The sequence below is a fragment of the Bubalus kerabau genome, chromosome 11 (assembly GCF_029407905.1).
Source record: "Bubalus kerabau isolate K-KA32 ecotype Philippines breed swamp buffalo chromosome 11, PCC_UOA_SB_1v2, whole genome shotgun sequence".
NCBI classification, from domain to species: domain Eukaryota; kingdom Metazoa; phylum Chordata; class Mammalia; order Artiodactyla; family Bovidae; genus Bubalus; species Bubalus kerabau.
Genome location: NC_073634.1, coordinates 65,871,304 through 65,882,303, shown reverse-complemented (window position 1 = coordinate 65,882,303; position 11,000 = coordinate 65,871,304).

Genomic DNA, 11,000 nt, shown 5'->3' with positions numbered 1-11,000 from the left:
GCGGATGTTGGCAATTTGATCTCTGGTTCCTCTGCCTTTTCTAAAACCAGCTTGAACATAAGGAAGTTCATGGTTCACATATTGCTAAAGCCTAGCTTGGAGAATTTTGAGCATTACTTTACTAGCGTGTGAGATGAGTGCAATTGTGCGGTAGTTTGAGCATTCTTTGGCATTGCCTTTCTTTGGGATTGGAATGAAAACTGACCTTTCCCAGTCCTGTGGCCACTGCTGAGTTTTCCAAATTTGCTGGTATATTGAGTGCAGCACTTTCACAGCATCATCTTTCAGGATTTGCAATAGCTCAACTGGAATTCCATCACCTCCACTAGCTTTGTTTGTAGTGATGCTTTCTAAGGCCCACTTGACTTCACATTCCAGGATGTCTGGCTCTAGGTGAGTGATCACACCATTGTGATTATCTTGGTCGTGAAGATCTTTTTTGTACAGTTCTTCTGTGTATTCTTGCCACCTCTTCTTAATATCTTCTGCTTCTGTTAGGTCCATACCATTTCTGTCCTTTATTGAGCCCATCTTTGCATTTCAGACTTAAAGAAAGTAGGGAGAACCACTAGACCATTCAGGTATGACCTAAATCAAATCCCTTACAATTATACAGTGGAAGTGAGAAATAGATTTATGGGCCTAGATCTGATAGAGTGCCTGATGAACTATGGACTGAGGTTCGTGACATTGTACAGGAGACAGGGATCAAGACCATCCCCATGGAAAAGATATGCAAAAAAGCAAATGGCTGTCTGGGGAGGCCTTACAAATAGCTGTGAAAAGAAGAGAAGCAAAAAGCAAAGGAGAAAAGGAAAGATATAAGCATCTGAATGCAGAGTTCCAAAGAATAGCAAGAAGAGATAAGAAAGCCTTCCTCAGCGATCAATGCAAAGAAATAGAGGAAAACAACAGGATGGGAAAGACTAGAGATCTCATCAAGAAAATTAGAGATACCAAGGGAACATTTCATGCAAAGATGGGCTCGATAAATTGCAGTAGGAGATGATTATTTTTTAAAGTGAAGACCTATAGGTTTATAGGGTGGTAAGAGGAAAAGGAGCCAGCAAAGGAACAAGTAGCCAGAGAGATAAGAACCAGGAGTTCAAGCAGAGTTACTGAAAGAAATGGTTGGAGGCAGTCATTAATGTCAAATGCTATAGATAGGTGTTCAGTCAGTGAGGAACTGAGAAGTCTCCAATGGCTTGGCATTTAAGGAGTAATGGTGCTCTTTCCAGGGGTGGTCAGTATAGTTTTTTTTGTGAAGCCAGAGGAAGTAGGTGGAACTAAAACCATGAAGGGTAATGACAGCAGCTGTTGTTAGTTGCTAAGTCGTGTCTGGCTCTTTGCAACCCCATGGACTGTAGCTCTTCAGTCTCTGTCCATGAGACTTCCCAGGGAAGAATACTGGAGCAGGTTGCCATTTCCTTCTCCAGGTGAGCTTTCCAACCCAAGGATTGAACCTGGGTCTCCTGCATTGTCAGGAGACAATGCCTTTACCTCTGAGCCACCAGGAGCCACCAACATTCCTGCAGCATTGAAGCAGGGGAGGAGTGTTTCTTGTTTTAAAAGTGAAGAGGGAGAACACCAAGTCTGTAATTTATTGACTGCAGGAAGGAGCCAGTAGAGAGGGCAAGGCTGAGTGTGTAGGAGAAAAAGAAATACCAGTCTCCAGTCATATTTAAGCTGTTTTACTCAGCCCAATTTTCTTGTCTGGAGTACCTGTGCTGTACTATAGTTGAATGCCACCAATCTGTTCCAGTAGCAGTCACCGAGACTTTAAAAACCATTCATTAGATGTTTTTCTGTTTAGTTGGCTTGGGATCTAGGTTTTTCTTCCTCTTTTTCACTACAGACTCAAGATGTGAGCCTTTGAATACAATATATGTCTTCTAGATGCATTGATTTGCAGAAATGTCACTGGCAAAGTGTTGATAACCCATCTGTTTAGGTTTATGGGTTGATAATGATAAGTGTCTTTGTTGATAGATTTAGAAACATACACTGCAGATGAAAATACTCTTTTGGGATGCATATATGTGCATTTATGTGGTATTGTATGTATTAGAAGGAAAAGTGAGTTTTACACCGAGAGTTGATTTTTTTTTTTTCCCTCTTGAGAAGCTCCATTAAGGAAAAAAATGTCAAGTTTCAGAATAGAAACCATTCGTTTTCTGATCTGCTACCTCATAGTAAGAAGTTCAGTTGTAAGGTTAACTTCCTCAGAGAGAAGAAGGCAGGGACAGCAGCAAAAGGAAAAGGAAGGTTTAATTGCTCTGCAAAGGCCTAAACATGCTCTGAAAAGTAAAGATTTCAGGCTTAATGTGCACGGAACAAAAGGCCGTTGTGAGCTGTGTATAAGAGTTGGTGAGAGTTTGTATTCTGCCCCTTTTTTCTGTGGGAGTTATTTCCTGTTGTTGACTAGAGTTCTTTATTTAGAACCACCTAGCTTCAGAATGCCTGCTAGCGAGCAGTAAAGTGTGTATTTAAAACATAGGCTTATTTCAAGACAGTCTCTGAAAAAAAAAGTTACACTACCCATGCGCTGAGAGAGCACCACCTTCCCAGAGATCAAGAGGGTATGGGGCTTTATTCCTATAACCTTGCATGGAGGGACACAAAGAAGAGAGAATCAGAATGCATTTGGAGTAGCTGTAAATGGTCAACTGAACACCCAGTGGAAGATAGTTCACCAGGATAGTATTTTCTAAATTTTTTTAAAATACAAGATTTCACTTTTTAGGGCTAGATGCATGTTAAGGAAGTAACAGGAAGTCTTACACATTTTGTAAGGAAGCTTTTATCCTTTCTAGCATGGGTGGGCTGCTGTCCGCAGGATCGCACAGAGTCGGACACTACTGAAGCGACTTAGCATGCATGCATGCATTGGAGAAGGAAATGGCAACCCACTCCAGTGTTCTTGCCTGGAGAATCCCAGGGACGGAAGAGCCTGGTGGGCTGCCGTCTACGGGGTCGCACAGAGTCGGACACGACTGAAGCGACTTAGCAGCAGCAGCGTGATAGAAGTTAGCCTGACGGGTGAGAAATACACCCCAAATACTGGGTTTAAACCTATTCTCTTATACTTGCCTTGTCAGTTGGGCTTCCTATTAAAAACTTTCGGTTACGCTAGCATCGTCATTGAATTTTGCAGTCTGTTATTAAGAGAGAGAGAAGGACAGTATGCATGTGTGTGTGTGCTCAGTCGTGTCTGACTCTTGGTGATGCCAGGGACTGTGGTCTGCCAGTCATATCAAATGAGTAAAAGGGATTAGATCATTACTGAAATAATGAAGATAAATGCATGAAATATAAATATTACCCATTGCTTTATTAATAGATATTAGAAGTTGTGGGAAAAAACCTTACAAAGTTCTATTTCATGGGAACCAAGAGAAAGAAAGGGGAAAAAATGTGTTTTTTAATGTCTTGAAATCTAAAACAACACATTTAAATGGTTTACTACAACATATTTGTTTGCTTTTCATGTTTTTAACAAAGAAATTAAATGTTATAGTATCTCTCCCTGATTCCAGTACTCCTCCATTTATGAAAATTAACCACTTTCCTGAATGTTTTTGGTCTGTAATGTTTTTATTCTATAATTACATTCATCTGTATTGATAAACAATATATAGCATTGTTTTGCATGTTTTAAAGTATTTTCCATAAATGATATTATACTGTACATATTTTACAACTGGCTTTATTTTACTGGGCTTCCCCGGTGGCTCAGAGGTTAAAGTGTCTACCTGGAATGCGGGAGACCCAGGTTCGATCCCTGGGTCGGGAAGATCCCCTGGAGAAGGAAATGACAACCCACTCCAGTACTCTTGCCTGGAGAATCCCATGCAGGGAGGAGCCTGGTAGGCCCCAGTCCATGGGGTCACAAAGAGTCGGACACGACTGAGCGACTTCACTTTCACTTTATTTTACTCAACATTATGTTTTTGAGATTTAACCATGTTGATATTTGGTAACTTTAGTACTTCTTAACCACCATAGCTTTCAAATGTATTGATTAATTCTCCTTTAGCTATTACAAGCAAAGCTACTATAAACATTCTTCTATGTCTCCATGGGGGATGAAAACAAGAGTCTCTAGATTTAGCCCTTATCATCCAGAATTCCTCCAGAAAATTAAGCCCCAGTACCCTAAGGCAGAGGAGGGCATGGCAGCCTACTCCAGTATTCTTGCCTGGAGAATCCTCATGGACAGAAGACCTGGTGAGCTGCAGTCCATGGGGTCGCAAAGAGTCAGACACGACTGAGTGACTAAGCACATGTGCAACGCATCCTAAGGCATTTGTTGTATGTAATGAATTGCCTTCTGTCCTCTAAGTCTAGAATGGTTCACATTTGGGGCTAGAGCTGGAGACTGATACTTGCTGCTAAGAGTGATCACACCAATCTCTTTGTAATTCTTGAGTTCAGTGGGGAGGTTTGAAATCAGCCCTGGTGGGGTATTTACACCACAGAAATCAGCAAATGCTTCAAAAAGGGCTTCTTTCCTTCTTTCCCATTCTCCACCCCCACCCCAACCCCAGCCAGTTGTTAAACATTTACTAGCAACCACTGGTTCTTACCTTTATACCACCCTTGGGAGAATTGAGGAAATAGTCACTTGAATTCTTTTCTGTAGGGCTTATTTTTTCATGGAACCCTCATGGAGAAAGACTGCAGGTATGTGGGCAGGGTGTGTGCATGTCCAGCTCCACTAGCTAATGTCAGATTATCTCCAAAGTGGTCAAGTGGAGAACTGTGAACTAACCTTTTATAATTTGCATTTTTCCTATAACTGAGGAGATTATCTCTTCACGTTTGTTGGATATTTGAGTTTCCTCTTTTTACCCATTTTCTGTTGGTTTTATATTTAAAAAAAAAACTGACTTGGAGTTCTTTTTTATTTCTGAGTATTAATCTTTTGCTGATTATATGAATTATATACCATCACTTGATAGTCTTTCACTTATCTTTATCTTGTTTATATTGTATTTTGTTTAATGGATGTTTAATTTTTAATATAATCCAAGTTATTGGTCTTTTTCTTTATAGTTTGTGCATTGGCTGTCTTACTTCTTTTCTTTTGTTTTTGACTGTTCCAGGTGGCATGTGGGATCTTAGTTCCCCAACCATGGACTGAACCCACGCCCCTGCATTAGAATCATGAAGTCTTAACTACTAAACTGCCAGAGAAGGCCCTGGCTGTTTTGTTTCTGAATAGTCAAAGTCTCAGCAGGAAACAGTATTCCACTCAAATGATTCAACTAAAGAGACATAAATGAAGGGACTTTTGACAGAGATGTGACAAAACTTGAAGCATGGAAGACCAAGAACTTAGATCTTACTATCCTCAGGTCTACAGGGGAAAGGGGAGGAAATGGTGTTGCTAGAATCTATGCGAGTGAGTGCCCTGGAGAAAGGGTCACCTGCAGAAGCTGTGGCTATGGAGGGATGGGTCCTGCTGTAACAGGATCCCAAAGTAGGAAGGAGCAGGGAAGAAATAGCCCAAGCTCTCTCCCCTCTGACCCACTGGTCTCTTTCTGGTACCTTCCTGTTGAGGAATCCAGCTGGAAGCTGGTTGGCAAAGGAGCTTGGTCCCTAGGGGTCAACATTTCCAGGCACAGAGCAAAGAAGAGAATGAATCTTAAGATACTGAGAATAATCACACATTCCTTATTCTGAGCCCATAAATATAATTTTCCTGTATTCTCTCCTAAATGTTTTAAAGTTTTGTTTCACATATTTAGACATTAGTCCACCTGAAATATATATGTATTTTTTAATCTGAGGTACTAATTTTATTTTTCATGCAGGTATCCGGGTGACCTTTAGTCATTTATTGAATAGCCTATTCTTTCCCACTGATCTGTTGCCTCACCTCTGTCATACTTTATGCTTGCATACATGTGTGGGTCTGTTTCTGCACTCTCAATGCTGTTCTGCTGATCTATTTATCCCTTGCCAACACCACTCTGTTTTAATTACTAGAACTTTATAATAAGCCTCGATATCTGTTAGGCCACATCCCCCATTTTGTTCTTTAAACTTATTAAAGCTATCTTTTGTCCTTTGTTATTCCAGATGATTTCTGGATTTGCTTAAGTTCCGTGGGCAGGGGGAGGGGAGCGTTGGGATTTAAGTTGGAATCACATTTAATTTATTGATGTGTTTTGGGGAGACTTGAATAGTATTAAGTATTCTTGTCCATAAATGGTGTGGCTCTCCATTAACTCTTTTCATCTGATGAACTTTTGGAAAGGTTTCTATTTTCTCACTTTTCAATTTTGGTTGTAATGTGGAAATAGTAATTCTGGAGTCTTTATCTTTAGAGCTTTTTTTTTTTTATCACTAAAACTGAAAGCATGATGTCTAACAGTTCTAAAGTGGTAACAAATTAGGATTGAGTGAAAATGAATGTCTACTCATCAAAATTCTTTTCAACCTTTTATAATTTGGGCTTTAATTTCTTAAAAGAAAAGTAAACAAATATAAATGATGTTCAAATTACCATTACTATTCCCACAAAAGCTGTTTATCAGCTGTCCCAATATGTACTATGCTGCCCTCTGTGTAATGAGGCCAAATGAATCACTGTAGCCAAAGTCAGGGAATCTGACACTTTTTCAATGAGTTTTTCTTTTTTTTAAATTTGATATGACTCTTTCATATGTATATTTTCTTTTAAAAGTATCATCTTTAGCAACAACTAAATACACGCATTGTTTGAGCAAACTCAAGTTTGTGGAGTGTACATTATTTGTAACAGAACAGAACAGCAGTGGGCGTCAATGCTATAGATGATATTCTCGTGGTATTTGCTGCCATCCCCTCTCCTTTCTAAATTTGGTGTTACAGATTCAACTTCTGTTTTCAAAAAGGGAAGTTGCATATAGCTCATTCACACTATTATTTTCTCCTTAAAAGCCAGTTTCTCTGATAATTGACCATTTAAGGAGTTTCATACACCTCAAACAAGACTTCTCTAAAGACAGCAGTTTTGAAATAAATATTACTAAGAAAGATAATCTTCAATATTTAAAGCATGTTTAGGAAAACCATTGACGAGTTGCACAAATGTATCTAATATAACATTGCTGTTTATCTGAATAGTTAACCTTGGTTTCTTCCTACTCGGCTTTCACTTTGCCTTTCTGAAATTTTAAATGTAAAAATATTTTTTTCAATTTAAAGCAAATATTATTGGATAGTTAGATAATTTTGGAAAAGTCTTGTTTATTCTGGCAACATGTCTTTAAAGAACAATTCTGCATTGGTGACTAAAAGATAAAGTTTTGCTTAAGTGTTCTCTCTCCTCCAGAAAACCAATAAAAATTCACAGTGGCAAAGTACTGATTCATTTTTTTGTTGTATGCACTGTTTCCATTTAAACTGTGTTCTCTGCCCACATGTTTATTTTTAATGATACTTCACAGTATCATACTTTATAGTCTGAAGTCAGAGGTATTTCCTGGGCATCTATACACATTAAAGCTTTGACCTTTTTTTCACATCTCAAAGTAGAAGTTTTATATCTGGGACTTCAAAAAGTGGCTTAAATATGTTATTTACACTCCCCAAATCACCCTAGTTCTCTTAAATGACCTTTTTACTCATAGGTGATTTAAAGGTACACAATCTTAGATCACTTCTACAACAGATATGAGAATGTGTGTCACAGAAAATAGGATGTGAAGTTGGTTTTATATTCTTCCAAACTCCTCTGTGAAGGTAGTCCCCATTGTAGCCACCTTTTCGTAGACTCTTAGCTCTGGGAAGGGGCTACAGGAACCTTTGGGCCCTAGTGCCTCATCTGGTGGGAGGTAGACACAGCCCTCTAGATGGCGAAGGCCCTGATTCAGCTTCCTTGCTGACTGTGGCTGAAGAACTACACTTGAGATCTTCTAACCAACCACATGTGCTCTTTTCACCAGAACCAGTGCTAATCCTAAATCTGTGATACGGCAGATTAAGAAACTAAAAAGTCAGTGATCAATCATAGTGATTTATTTGTACAAGATCTTCAAACTCCTACTCCAAGACTCAGGCTTGATGGTCTGGAGGCTGTACAATTTCTAACATTCACACAAGTTTTCTAGGGAAGCCAGAAGTGCCGGGTACCTTGAAAAGAAGGTGAATTGCTCAAGAAGGGAGCATGGTTTATGGACAGGAAACCCAAGGTCAACATGCAGATAGGCCAGCATGTAGAGGCCAGATAGGTAGTGCTGTCTGGGGAACTGAGGACAAGGAGAGAGGTTTCTGAGGAGCACCCACCAGCTGTGGAGGAGCAGCATCTGGCAGGAAGGGAGCACTGAAGAGTTGTCAGCAGGGAAGGCTTTCTCTTTCCAGCTGAGAAAAGATGAAAGCAGAGTGTCTAAGGAGAGCCACTCCATTTATCAGAGGATTTTACCAGGAAATAGTGGCCAGTGAAGTAGGGAGGAAACTCATGCTCAACAGAAGCCATCTCATCTAGAAATAGAAGGGACTAATCAAAGATGCCAGAAAAAAAGAAAAGAGTTTCAAGAGCGTCTTATTCCAATATCATCATTAAGATTTTGTTCTAAATTAGGATTTAAATATTGTCAGATCTTTAAAAGAGAAAAAGGTGTGTTCACTAACAGGAAAATGACTCTCTCTCAGAACACAAGGGGCCATCATTGCAAAGCAGCCTAGTAACAGTGAGGGAAACTGCGAGAGTGGCTCTTCACTGGAGTTGAAGCTCTGCTCTTGTGAAGCATGGCTGCAAGGACAGGCAGGAGAAAGCCTGACGTGAGGAGGTGGGCAAAGAGGTGGAGAAGGCTTTGCAGAGGCAGATGAGTTACCCCGCTCCTTTGGCACCGTCAAGTTTTAACTTGCTAGAGGCTGAAAAGTTCTGAGCCTGGTCGTGCTGTCTTTGTGAGAGTGTTCATTAGTTTTCCTAGTCATCCTATCCTAAGTCAACTCTCTGATGATCAGTTAGGTAATGTGGGACTTCCAGGCTTTATTTTGAAGATTTATTAATAGATTTCAGTGATCAGTGAATGGGAAGTCTGCATTCAGTTAGACTCTCTGTATTTTCCATGAAAAGATGATTTAACCCAGCTGGCTATATTATTGTGTTTAATAACTGAAACATTTATTGGGGGGGGCATAAGAATATTTCCAAGGTATATAGATGGGTGATTGACTGGTATTTCTTGTGGAACTTGAAAGATAAAATGTAATAAAGGAGAAAGGATAAGTTTGCAAACTGTTGTGAAGTCTTTCTCAGTTTATATAGCTAGCTTGTCCTTGTGTCAATTCTTTGGTGCATATTAATTAAGTGCTAAAAGTGGCCTTCAGTTAGTGCAGTCATCTGGTTGTTTGCAAGACGTGAGGGTACAGAAACTTTCAAGAGAAGCAGTGAAGTGCAAACTAGTACCCAGAACCACAAAGCAATGTTGAGAAGTACCTCTCTGAAATTAAACTCGTGAGTATTTTTAAAAATTACCATCACAGTCCTATACTTACAAGAGCAGTGTTTCTTTTCTCCCTAAACAGATATGTTCCTGATAGTTAAATGTGGATGACTGGCCTAATTTCTTGTATGTGCAAGTGAGAGGGAGAAACTCTAAATCCTGAGGGTAGGATTATTTTAAATGGGCTTTTAAGTGTCCCAGAGAGTGAAAGTGTGAAAACCAAACTTATGTGTTCACTAAGCATTTCTTGCTCATTTGCTAGGAATAAACAATATTTAAAAAAAAAAAAAAATCATGCATACTAAAGGGAAAGGGAGTTGACTTCAAAAGCTCTGGGAGGGCCTTTCCTTAGCTTCATGGAGTTGGATTCCCAGGGCCAGGCAAGAATTGCTGTGCTGGGCTGAGGGGGACTCGGCCCTAGGGGAAGGGACTGTGTACCACTTGGTGAGGGACCACACGAGCAGGTGTTCAAATGGCCACTTCATGCTTTGACTTCATGGAAAAGATGCCAGAATCTCAAAGTGGGGAAAGTGGGACACATATATAACATAGATACCTGTATATAACATATATAAAATGATAAGTCATTTACCTTCAAAAGTATGGGAAGGTGAAAAATATTTTACCTCAGAACTCAGATTGCTTTCCTAAGAACTCAGACCTTTACTGAGCACACACAGAATTCGTGCTTTAGCAAAATCATGCATCCACTCTGGAGACACAAAAATTGTCACTTTGATCTTTAGTTCTTCCAGTAATTCATCTGCTAGAAAATATCCACGTGTCCCAAAAATTGTGCAAGTCTAACTTGGTGCTCACTTCATTTCATGAATAACAGTTTAAATTTATTTTAAATTCAAGAGAACCTCTGGCCTCTGCTACAGAGATATCACAGTATTGCAGCTTCTATTTCAATGGCTTCTCTTTAAAGTGAGTGGGTTGTTCGGAAACTGTTAGTAGTGTCCTCTCTGAAAGGCAGAATTCTGGAAATGAAAAATATCTTGGCCTCATGGCAAAATGTTTGAATACTGTGCCACTTAGGCACAAACTGAGCAGGATGCGCTGAGGGCCGGAGCACGACTTCCATGATGAGTAATTTGGAATGCCATTGTAATGAAATTTTCCAAAGATATACACAAATCATTAGCTTTTAGCACTGGCTATACTTAAAAAAAATCTGTGTAACCTTTTAATTATATCGAGGGTCCAGTAAAAAATCTTTTTCATTCCCTTTCAAGATAAAACAAGAAACATTTTCTCCTCTACCAACATTTTAGCCCAGATTTAATTTCAATAATATCGTCAATTTGATTGATAACAAATCATTACTGAACAGTTCCAATAGGTCTCAACTTGTCTTGATGTTAACGACTTATAATCACCTTTATGTTAGGTCTTAAAGCTTTATTATCCTTAAGTATAACTAGTATAGTGGACCATTAAATTCCAAAGAGATCTGAGACAATATTGATTGGGGTGGCAGCCAAAATTTTAAGGTGCCTGAATTCCTTTTCGTAACATCTTTAAACTGAATGCGCATGCCATTTTAAAAATAATCATTAA